Below are 13164 nucleotides of genomic sequence, written 5' to 3'. Positions count from 1 at the left end.
AAAAAAAAAAAAATAGCTTAAAAAGCACCTGCCAAAATAGCCATATTTAAAGTGTTATGACTGATGTGAACATAGATCTTTGCAAAATTGCAACCCAGTGTAAGTGGAGACTTTTGAGGATGTTGGGATGGGGTGAATATATTTTGCATATGGCACAGAAGTGCATCATTGGGAGCCAGAAGATAGGCTGTGGTAGACAAAATAAAGGCCCTCCCAAGGAGGTCAACATCCTAATGCCTAGAACTGTGAATGTGTTAGGTTACATGGTATAGGCAGCAGATGGAATTAAGGTTGGTATCTCTGACCAGATTGGAAGATAATCCTAGAATTATCTAGGTTACTATAAGGGCTCTTATCAGTAAAAGGAGGGGGCAGGGCAGAAAAGAGTGTCATAGCCATTGCAGGCTTTGAAGCTGGAAGGAGACAATGGCCTAAGGAACAGGGCCATTAAAACTTTAAAATTAAAAGAGACAAAAAAAAAGATAAAAATAAAAGTTTCTCCACTAGACCTTCCGGAAAAGAATGCAGCCCTGTACAATGGCCCTTTATTTTACCCTAGAGAGACATGTATCCAAACAATGACCTCTAGAGTTGTAAAGATAAATTTGTGGCCAGGAACAATGGCTCACTCCTGTAATACTAGCACTCTGGGAAGCCAAGGCAAGAGGTTCACTTGAAGTCAAATGTTCAAGACCAGCCTAGACAACACAAAGAGACCCCCATCTCTACAAAAAACATTTTAAATTATCCAGGCATGGTGTTATGCACCTGTAGTCCCAGCTGCTCAAACCCAAGAGTTTGAGGTTGCTATGAGCTACGACACCACAGTACTCTACCCACAGTGACAGAATGAGACTATGACCCAAAAAATTTAAAAAAGCAAAACAAACAAACCACTTAGCAATTTTCAAAGAACTGGAAATGTTTCAGTTTAAAAATTCTTTTAATTTTTTTAGAGAAGAAAATCAAATGCAAGTTCTGAAACTGACAAATGCAATCAAAGAACTCAACAGATATATTTAACTGCAGATTATCCACAGAAAAAGATGAGCTTAATAAATAGATATTTAGGTCAAAAGAAAATATTCTTTTTCTCTGTGAAACACAAAATTTTCCCTACGAAGGGCTAGGCACAGTGGCTTATGCCTATTATCCTAGCACTCTGGAAGGCTGAGGTGGAAAGATTGCTTGAGCTCAGGGGTTCATGAGCAACCTGAACAAGAACAAGACCTTATCTCTACTAAAAATAGAAAAATTAGTTGGGCACGGTAGCACAAGCTTATAATCCCAAATGTTCAGGAGGCTGAGGCAAGAAAATCACTTGAGGAATTTAAAGATCTACAATGAGGCTACTGCACTCTACCCAGGCAGGGCAACAGAGTGAGACGATGTCTCAAAAAAAATAAAAAATAAAACATTCAGAAAACAGACTTGTGAGACCCAGCAACAAGTTCTGAATCCCAGGGGAGAAGAAAATAAAGCAGAAGCAAAATTTGAAGAGATAATAGCCAAGAACTGTTTAAAATTATCAAGGCATCCTAAAAACCCCAATTACTGAAGACAGTATCATGGTAAAAACTGTCAAAAACCATCACTGAAAAAGTATCTTAAAAGCAGTCAAAGGAAAAAGACACACTAGCCTCAAAAGAACAACAGTAAGAGTAATAGACTTTAACACAAATGATAAAGATATAAAACACATTTAAAAGATACCACTGTAAAAAAAACTCAGACTAGTATCCTATACCATGGGAAGATGGCCTCTACAAACATACAAAAAAAAAAAAAAAGCATTTTCAAATAAAAATTGAGGTGATTCTTAGCCAGCAGACAAGCCCTGAAAGAAATATCAAAGAAAGTCTTCAAATTAAATGATAAATATGCTAGAAGATATCTTGACTTAATTTATTCATAAACATGATTATCAGAAAATAACCAATAAAACCCACTCTCCTTGCTATTATATTAGTTTAAATACTCTGATCAAAAATCCAAAGGAATGAATTTTTAACTTCCTATAAAGCTTCTCAATAAGCAGAAATCTAAAATCGAAGTAAAAGAACATCTCAGCAAGTTAAAATCCATTTTTTAAAAAGAGTAACAGGAAAAGTTTTGCTTACTTAAACATAAGCACATGTCTGGCGAGAATGACAGAAATCAAAATGGTTAGTTCCATCAACTTTAATTTTGCATGAGTCAATAAAAAAACATGTACACACAGCTTACATTTTGTCTAAAGTGACTAAAACACATATAAATGAAGTTAAATCTTGAAAATAATCATCCTAGTGCCTACTCTCCACTATCTTCCTTCAATTAAACTGTTTGCCATGTTTTACACCTCAAAAACAACTATTTTTTTTAGTAATGAAAAATCTTTTACTTAAATTTGAATAGGTCTGTGCATTAAAGAAAATATAAAAACTTTAAATGAAGAATTAGCCATATTTCAGCAAAGAATCTTGGCTTATTTCAAGTACAAAGTGCTACAGTGTGAGATTTTTATCTCTAAAAGGAGACTAGTAAGCCATTTATTTACCCAAAGCTTTCTAGAAGTTTAACTCACATTGTTTCTAATCCCTCTAAACTCCAGATCCTTCTAGATACAATTACACAGAAATAGATTTCATGTAATCTCAAATAAACATAAATATTTCTTCACAAGGATTGTCCTCCACAATCTCTCAGTTCACTTTTCCTTCACTCTAACATTATTTCAGAGTTAAATCTTTAAGCTTTTTCTTTTTCCTCTTCTTTTAATTGCTCTACCTTCTTAAATGCTCCAAACTTAAAATACATGGCCCTCTTTAAGACTTTTACTGCTCTCCTCATACAAAATTAAGTGAACTCTGCCCATCTATTTGTATTGTTTCACCATCCACAGAACATGGACGATTTTCATCTTTGCAGGTGCATACCTAACTTCTACCTTATTTCCATCTTCCAACCAATGGTTTATTTCCACATGGTAATGTAAGTACCCTTAACTAAATCCTCCAAGTTTCTCTTCAAGGATATACGAAAAAAAGAAGAGACTTAGCATAAATAAGTGCATACTTCATACCAAGTTCTGTGGAAAGATATTTTGAATTCTCAACAAGGTAGTATTGTTTCCATTCACTGAGCTTAGCAGAAAAAGCAAGAAACCTGCCCAACCAATGTCTCACAACCAGTAAGCAGAAAAGACAAGAGTTTTCCAGTGTAAATTATGTTTGCCTGGAGGGGGGAGGGAGAGGGGAGGGGGAATGGGTGGAGGGAGGAGGATTGGAGGGATCACTTCTGAGGTTTATCTAACAAGGGTACAAGTGAAACTTTCTAAGAGTAGAATGTGAATGTTTTAAAACAATAACCAAGAAAATGACATGAAGGCTATGTTAACCAGTTTAATGGAAGTGTTTTGGATTGTGTGTGAAAACCCCACACTGTACCCCAGAAGTGCATTAATGTACATAGTTACCATTCAATTAAAAAAAAAAATTATGTTTGCCTATTTGACAACAGGAACTTCCAGTTAAACATCACAGATTGGATAGAACCATTTATTTTCACAGTCTTCAGAAATACAATTAAAATGACAAAAAAAAAAAAAGTAATCACTAGTCCAAGGACAAAGAACAGAAGTTAACAGTAGCAACACAATTCTGGAAACAAAAAGGCAGATAACTCATTTAGACCAGAGGAAGCCAAAACCTAAGTCTGCAACATGTACCGTTAAAGCTAATTTGAAGCGAGAAGATTCATAACACAGAATTCCAAAATGGTCGGAGGCCTAAAAACATCATATGTCACAAAAAGGAGGGCAAGGGGAGTGAAATAAGATCGGCTAAAATCCTATTTTCAAAAAGAGCAATTAGACTGCTCAGATCCTCACTCCACCCCTCTATGGAGGCATGACTGCTCCTCCCCCACCCTGACAAAAAATGGGAGCTTTAATTGCCGTAAAGTTTTATATAATGAAAATAAAAGTCATGAACAAACTCCGTGGGCCAGAGAACTCCAGTGAGAGCTCCCTCTACCACAGCACCTTTTTGCAGCCCCTATCCCTAGCTCTGTGCCTAGAAGGCAAGCATTCAGGCTTGCATCTGCCAGACAGAAGAGAGCTATATAAGGATATTGGTCACATAAACAAGAGAAAAAAAATCTTAAAGATACTGAGGCTTGGGAGTGGCCCCAATGAAAATACTACCCCATAGTGAAACCTAACAGTCAACAAAGCATACTCAAGTAGACCATACTTTCAATAATCTTTTAAAACAACACGGAGGAAAGAGAAAATTCTGAAAGAAAAAAAAATGTGGCTGGCATGATGGCTCATGTCTATAATCCCAGGACTCTGGGAGGACAAGGAGGGAGAACTGCTTAAGGCAGGAGTTCTCCAGACCAGCCTGAAACATAACAAGACTCTGTCTGTATAAAAAATTTTTTAAATTAGACGCTGGGTCCAAGGGTTCATGCCTGCAATCTTAATACTCTGGGAGGCTGAGCCAGGAGGATTACTTGAGGTTAGGTGTTCAAGACCAGCCTGAGCAAAAGTATAAACCCATCTCTACTAAAAATAGAAATAATTGGCTGGGCATCGTCCCAGGCACCCATAGTCCAGGCTACTCACTACTTGGGATGCTGAGGCAGGAGGATTGCTGAAGCTCAGGAGTTTGAGGTTGCTGTGAACTATGATAACACCATTGTACTCTACTCAGAGCAATAAAGCAAGACCCTGTCACCAAAAAAAAGAAAAAGGAGAAAAATTTAAAAAAAAACTTCAGGGACTTTAAGACCAGGGACTGGTAAGGGGATAGGGAGTCTCCCTCACAGTTTTAAAAGTTTTATCTCCAGAAACTCTACCAATTCTTCGCAAGTGATTGGAAGGAAAATCCCTTCCTGCTTCTGGCAAAGGAAAGGGGAAAAGAACAATTTTGAAATACACCAGTGCATTCTATTTTCTTAACAAGGTCTGCCCTCAGGAAAAACTATTTTACCAGAGCCTAACCTACTTGGAAAAAGGCAAACACACAAATCCAGCTTCAGCCAGACCCCACCTCCCCACTGCTAGCTATCCTGTCCCACCTTAGAGGGAAAAAGAAAATACAAGAAGCACCTGTAATGTTCACAGTCCCTGAGCACAGACTCACCAAAGACTGAGACAATAGTCCTAGTCCTAGGACAATAGTATATACTTCCCTCCCCCCAAACCTTACCACTACTTTAGTAAAGGACTAGGTATTTACTACAGGTCCTTAGTCAATACATCATGTGTCTCTTTCAACAAAATCTTACAAAGCATACAAAAAAGCAAAAGCCACAATTTGAACACAGTGAACAATGATCGAACCAGATGAAAATATGGCAGGAATCCTGCAATAATCTAATCAAGAATATTTTTTAAAACTATGATAGTGTAAGGGCTTTAATGGAAAAAGTAGACAACAAGCAAAAGAAGGATAATGTAAGCAGAAAGAATTTCCAAGAAAGACTCAAAAAGAAATGATAACAAATGTAACAAATGAAGAACTTTTTGGTCAGGGCTGGTGGCTCCTGTCTGTCATCCTAGCACTCTGGGAGGCCAAGGCGGGTGGATTGCTTGAGCTCACCTTCTACACCAGCCTGAGCAAGGATACATTCTCTCTACTAAAACTGGAAAAAAAAAAAACCTAGCTAGGCATTATGGCAGGTGCCTACTGTCCAGCAACTCGGAAGGCTGAAGCAAAAGGATGGCTTGAGCCCAAGAGACTGAGGATACGGTGAGCTACGATGATGCCAGGACAATCTAGCCTGGTCACTCTAGCCTGGGACAACAGAGTGAGACTCTGTCTTTTAAAAAAAAAAAAATTTAATAGTAAAATATACATAATTATTTTTTTTAAAAAGCTTTTGGCTCAATGCCCGTAGCACAGTGGTTATAACATTGGCCACATACACTTAGGCTGGCAGGTTTGAACACAGCCTGGGCCAGCTAAACAACAATGACAACTACTACAACAACAACAACAACAAAATAGCCGGGTGTTGTGGCAGGTGCCTATAGTCCCAGCTACTTGGGAGGCTGAGGCAAGAAAATCACTTAAATCCAAGAGTTTAAGGTTGCTGCGAGCTGTGATGCCACAGCACTCTACCCAGGGCAACAGCTTGAGACTCTGTCTTAAAAAAAAACCTTTTGTGGGCGGCGCCTGTGGCTCAAAAAAGTAGGGCGCTGGCAAGAGGAGATGGTGGGTTCGAACCCGGCCGGGCCAAAAACTGCAAAAAAAAAAAAAAAGAATCTTTTGATAGTCTCATCAGTAGACTGGGCACAGCTGAGGAAGAAATCTCTTGAAATTATGACAATAAAAACATTCAAGATGGAAAAGCAAAGAAAAAGGATAAAAAACAGAACATACTACCCAAGAACTGTGGAAAAAAACCAAGGATATGAAATACACATGCTTGGAACAGCAGAAGAGAAGAGAAAAAGGAAGAGATATAACATTTGATGCAATAGTAACAGAGAATATCCCTCACATTAACAAGACATCAAAACACAAACATAGGAAGCTCAAAGAACACCAAACAGGGTAAATGCCAAAAATGAAAACCAAAAATACCCTACACCTAGGCATATCATATCCAACCTTGAAGGAAGCCAGAGAATATATACCTTACCTATAGAGGAGTCAATATAAGAATGACATCCAACTTCTCAGAAACCATGCAAGCAAGAAGAGAGTAAAATATTCAAAGTGTTGAGAGAAAAAGAACACCTACCTAGAATTCTGTACCCTGCAAATTATCCTTCAAATGTGAAGAAAGACTTTTCCAGACAAACAAAAACTGAGGGAATATATTGTCAATAGACCTACATGAAATGTTAAAAAGTTCAGAGAGAAGGAAAACAATATAGGTCAGAAACTTGGATCTACATAAAGAAAGGAAGAGCTTTTGAGAATGAATAAATGAAAATAAAATAAAAACTTATGCCTCGGGCAGTGCCTGTGGCTCAGTGAGTAGGGCGCCGGCCCCATATACCAAAGGTGACAGGTTCAAACCTGGCCCAGCCAAAACTGCAACCACAAAATAGCTGGGCGTTGTGGAGGGTGCCTGTAGTCCCAGCTACTCAGGAAGCTAAGGCAAGAGAATTGCCTGAGCCCAGGAGTAGGAGGTTGCTGTGAGCTGTGATGCCACTGCACTCTACCAAGAGCAATATAGCGTGACTCTGTCTCTACAAAAAAAAAAAAAAAAATTATGTTTCTTATTCTTAATTCATCTAACAAATAACTGTTCAAAATAGCTTGGCACTGTAGCACAGTGCTTATGGCGCCAGTCACATACACCAAGGCACTGAGGATGGCAGGTTGGAACCTGGCATGGACCAGCTAAACAACAATGACAACTGCAACAAAAAATAGCTGGGCATTGTGGCAGGTACCTGTAGTCCCAGTTACTTGGGAGGCTGAGGCAAAAGAATTCCTAAAGCCCAAGAGTTTGAGGTTGCTGTGAGCTGTGACTTTACCGAGGGCACTTTACCGAGGGCAACATAGTGTAACTCTGTCTCGAAAAAAATAAATAATTGTAATAGCAACAATGCATTAAGTATACTTGTGTGTGTATGCATCTGTGTGTGCATATATATACAGAAAAAATTTATACACATATACATATATAGTAATAAGGACATTTCAGTCCATGATGGACTACATATATACAATGGTGATCCCATAAGATTATAATATCGTATCTTTGCCACACCTTTCCATGTTTAGATATGTTTAGATACACAAACACCATTGTATTATAACTGTCTACAGTATTCAGTACAGTAACATGCTATAGGTTTGTGCCCTATATACTGTATATAACCTACAAATATAGCAGGATGTATACCATCTAGGTTTGTGTAAGTACACCCTGTGATGTTCACCCAACAAAATCACCCAATGATGCATTTCTCAATGTACCCATTATTGAGCAACACATGACTATTATCAAACACACACAGATACATTATACACTTTCATAATGAGTAAAATAGAGACAGCACTAAATGCTGCTGAGCATGTGGAACAGCAGGAACCCTCTACTGTAGGCAGATATGTAAACAGTACCATCACTTGGGAATAAAGTTTGGCAATTTCTTACATAGGATTTTTTTTTTTTTGAGACAGAGTCTCAGCCTGTTGCCTGGACTAGAGTGCAATGGCATCACCATAGGTCACTGGGACCACAAACTTGTGTGTTCCAGTGATCCTCCTGCCTCGGCCTTCCAAGTAGCTGGGACTATAAGCATTGTACCAGGCTAGTTTTTTTTTTTATTTTTAGTAGAGATGGGATCTCATCTTTGTTCAGGCGGATCTTAAACTCCTAAGCGATCTTCCCATCTTGGCTCCCTGGAGTGCTAGGATTACAGGCATTAAGCTATCACCAATTTCTTATTAAGTTAAACATATATGTGCCCTTTGACACAGCAATTCATCTTCTAGATATTTATTTTAAGAGAAATAAAAAGCCAGCCATAACAAAAGGAATTATACAAGAATATTCATAACATTATTCACAATAGCCAAACAATGGAAACAATCTATCAATAGGAGAAGGGATAAAGAAATTATGATATATTCAAAAAGGAATACTACATAGCAATAAGAATAAGCTACCGACACAGAATAACACAAATGAATCTTATAGATAAAATGCTAACTAAAAGTACCAAAATGTTGAGAATAATGATCTGTTATATAAACAACTGCAAGATCCTATTTATAATCTTCTCCAGTAGGCAAAACTAATCTAAGTTTAAAAAATAATCAGAACAGGGGTTGTTTCTGGGTGGTAGGGAGAGCAATCTGGGAAGATAGAAAATATTCTATGTGGTAACAGAGGTATGAGTTAACACATAATATGCAATTATGCATTTCAATGTATGTAAGTCTTATCTCATGAAAAAAATATATGAATAATAATGGGGGGAGGCCAGGCAGGGTGACTCATGCCTATAATCCTAGCACCCTGGCAGGCCAAGGCAGGAAGATCACTTGAGCTCAAGCATTTAAGACCAGCCTCAGCAAGAGCAAGACCCCATCTCTACTAAAAATAGAAAAATTAGCCATGAGTGTGGAAGGTGACTATAGTCCCATCTTACTCAGGAGGCTAAGGTAGGAGGATCAGTTGAACCTAGGAATTTGAGGTTGCTCTGAGCTAGGCTAATGCCATGGCACTCTATTCTAGGGCAACACAGTGAGACTCTGTCTCAAAAATAATGATGATGATGATGAGGGGGAGGAGGGTTAGAAATATAGATGAAACAAGAATGATACAATGTTTATATTTATTTGAACTGGGTATTTAATATAGATGAAACAAGAATGATACAATGTTGATATTTATTTAAACTGGGTATTTAACACAATCAACAAAGCAAAGACAACCTTTAGAACAGAAGATATTACCATGCTATTCTGACAAAGAGCTAATAAACAGAATCTACAAAGAACTCAAGCAAACCAACAAGAAAATAGCAAACCCCATTAAAAACTAGATAAGATACATGAATAGAATCCTTTTTCATGAGGAAAGACAAATGGCCAACAAACACATGAAAAAACTCACTGTCTCTAATTATCAGAGACATGTAATGTAAATCAAAACCACTTTGAGATCTCATCTAATCCCAGTGAGAATAGCCCACATCACAAGGTCCCAAAACAACAGATGCTGCATGGGTTTAGAGAAAAGGGAACACTCATGCACTGTCAGTGGGATGGCAAACTAGCAAAGCCTTTATGAAAAGAAGTATGAAGAATCCTTAAAGAACTAAAAGTAGATCTTCCATTTGATCCTGCAATACCATTACTAGATTATTTACCCAAAAGAGTCATTTTGTCATAATATTTGCACACAAATGTTTATAGCAACTCAATTCACAATTGCAAAGATGTGGAAACAACCCAAGTACCCTCCAACCCATGAATGGATTAATAAACTGTGGTGTATATATACCATAGAATACTATTCAGCCATTAAAAAGATGGAGACTTTATATCTTTTATAACAACCTGGAAGGACTTGGAGAACACTTGCCTAAATAAAGTATCACAAATATTAACAACCATATGTGAAAAAAACTCAACTAAATTCAAAAAGAAGGAAGACAGGGAGAAGGTTCAGTAAGTTTTAACCCAATAGGTATAATGTACAGGCTCATGGCACACTTCCTAGGTGAAGGATACAGCTATAACTTGGACTTAACCTTAGAAATGCAAACAATGTAACCTAATTGTATGTACCCTCATGTTAAACTGAAATTTAAAAAAAAAATGGGTCATTAATATTTTGTTTAATTTGTACATATTTGAAATTTTCCAAAACCAAAAGCAAATGTTTTTAAGTGCAAAAGACCAAGAAAGCAACAAGTTTAGGTTAGAGAGGAAGATATGAAGTATGAAAATAATATTATCCTATACTAGGGCAAAGCGCAGTGGCTCACACCTATAATCCTAGCACTCTGGGCGGCCAACGCAGGTAGATTTCCTGAGCTCACAAGTTCAAGACCAACCTGAGCAAGCACAAGACCCCATCTGTAAAAATAGCCGGGCATTGTGGTGGGCACCTGTAGTCTCAGCTACTTGGGAAGTTGAGGCAAAAGAATCTCTTGAGCCCAAGAGTTTGAGGTTGCTGTGAGCTGTGACACTACAGCACTACACCAAGGGCAACAAAGTGAGACTTTGTCTCAAAAAAAAACAAAAAATTCTCCTATACTAGACATTCCTGGAAAAAAGAAAGATATGAAAATAATAGGTTGAAAAGAGTCAACGGATGACTAACAAATAATGTTCTCTGACTGATGATTTGCTTCTTCCAAGATGATCTACAGGAATTATCTAATCTATCGTCAGATTGTGGGAAAGGAAATTCACTTGGTAGGGAAGAGACAAAGTCCTCTAACATAATAAAAGGCCCAAAATAAACCCTATATAAGCTATGAAGCTTATCTGATGGATAGCTGATAATATTAAGGAATTGTTACTTTTTTCTGATGTGATAATAGTGTGTGGTTATATAACTTTATAAAGTCCTTATCTTTTTAGAGATACATATACAAATACCAACCAAATTATATACCGTCTGAGACTTGCTTCAAAATCATAGGGGGAAATGGAGAGGCATTAATAATTGTTAAGACAGGGTAGGGGAATACGGGGACTCAATATATATTTTCTATTCTATCTATGCTTTGATTGTAAATATTCTATGTTTCAAATCTTTTTTAGTAACAGCAATGATATAGTTCACAATATAAAATTAATTATTTTAAGGTATACAACTTCGTGAGTTTTAATACATTCAGAGTTCACAAACTAGTTGACCATAACATAAGGATTTATATCTAGACTCTCAATTCTATTTCGCTGATGTATGTGTATATGTCTATCCTCATGCCAGTACCATACTGTCTTCATTAAAATCACTTTGTCTAAGTTTTGAAATTGGAGAGTGAATCCTCCAACTGTACTCTTCTTCAAGTTTGTTTTGGCTATTCTGGGTCCCATAGCCACAGAAATTTTAGAATCAGGTTTCCAATGTCTTCAAAGAAAACCAGTAAAAGAGACTGTGTTTAGTTTACAGATCAATTTGGGAAATACTGCCATCTTAACAATATTAAGCCTTCTGGTCTACAGACATAGAACATATTTCCATTTATTTAGGTCCTTAACTTTTTTCAATGGTGTTATGCAGTTTTCAGTGTACAATCTTGCACTTCTTTGTTTTATTTCTAAGAATTTTCTTCTTTTTTATACCACTGTAAATGGATTGGTTTTCTTAGCTAGTATACAGAAATATAAATGATTTTTATAAAATTATCTTATATCCTGCAGTCTTGCTAACCTTACTAGCTACAGTTGATTTTTTGTGGATTCCTTAGGATTTTCTACATATAGTTATCGCTTGGTAACCACCCACGAGGGATTAGACCCTCCCCAATTTCAAAATCTTTGGATGCTCAAATCCTTATTTTAAATGGCATATTTAGGTTGGGCAAGGTGTTTCACTCCTGTAATCCCAGCACTCTGGGAGGCGAAGGCAGGTGGAGTGCTTGAGCTCACAGGTTTGAGACCAGCCTGAGCCAGAGGGAGATCCTGTCTCTAAAAATAGCCAGGCATTGTGGTGGGCACCTGTAGTCTAAGGCAAGAGAAGAGCTTGAGCCCAAGAGTAGACGTTGTTGTGAGCTATGGTGCCACAGCACTCTACCAAGTGGGACAAAGTGAGAGTCTGCCTCAAAAATAAATAAATAAATAAAATGGCAGATTTGAATTTAACCTAGGCACATCTTCCCATATACTTTAAATTATCTCTACATTATTAGAAATATCTAAAACAGTGTAAATGCTATGTAAATAGTTTTTATATTTGAAAAATTGTATTATGTTATTGTATTGTTATTTTTATTTTCTTCCAAATATTTTTAGTCCATCATTGGTTGACTTGCAGATGTAGAATCCATGGATGCAGATGGATGAGTATACAAGATATTCCATCTAAAAACAGAAACAGTTTTATTTCTTTCTCTGTTACGTATGCCTTTAATTTCTTTTTTTTCCTGATTGCTCTGGCAATATCCTCCACTAAAGTGTTGAACAGAAGTAGTGGTATCAGGCCTCTTGTTCCTTATTCTAGGAAGTCACATTTAATCTTTCACCATTAAGCATAAAGTTAGCTGAGGATGTTTTATAAGGTCTATCATCAGGGTAAGGAAGTTCCCTATTCCTAGTTTACAATTTTTATCATGAAACAGTGTTGAATTTGTCAAATGCTTTTTCTGCACCTATTGAGATTATTATAGTATTTTTGTCCTCTATCGTATTACTATAGTTACACTGGTTGGTTTCTGAATATTAAACCAACTTTGTATGCCTAGGAAAAATTTGACTTGGTCATAGTGTACAATCTTTTTTATATGTTGCTATATTCAGTTTGCTAGTATTTTGTTGAGGATTTTTGTAACTACATTCATAAGGGATACTGGTCTGTAGTTTTCTTGTGATGTACTATCTGGCTTTGGTAGTAGGGTAATACTGGACTAATGATTTGGAAAGTGAAATCTCCCCTTCTGTTTCTTAGAGGAATGTAAAAAACTATTGGTAATTTAAGTTTTAACGTTTGGTAAAACTCCCCAGAGAAGCCATTTTGGCTTGGGCTTTT

The 13164-nt window shown here is 37.0% G+C and overlaps 1 protein-coding gene across 2 annotated transcripts in view; it reads right to left on the bottom strand.

The window, feature by feature from the left end:
- ACAP2 (ArfGAP with coiled-coil, ankyrin repeat and PH domains 2) overlaps positions 1–13164 on the bottom strand; it is a 149762-nt gene that overhangs the window by 128037 nt on the left and 8561 nt on the right. The window lies entirely within an intron of this gene.

This window comes from Otolemur garnettii, unplaced genomic scaffold (genome assembly GCF_000181295.1).
Source record: "Otolemur garnettii isolate 467f Iridium unplaced genomic scaffold, OtoGar3 scaffold00060, whole genome shotgun sequence".
NCBI classification, from domain to species: Eukaryota; Metazoa; Chordata; class Mammalia; order Primates; family Galagidae; genus Otolemur; species Otolemur garnettii.
This window is presented reverse-complemented; position numbering and strand designations above follow the sequence as displayed.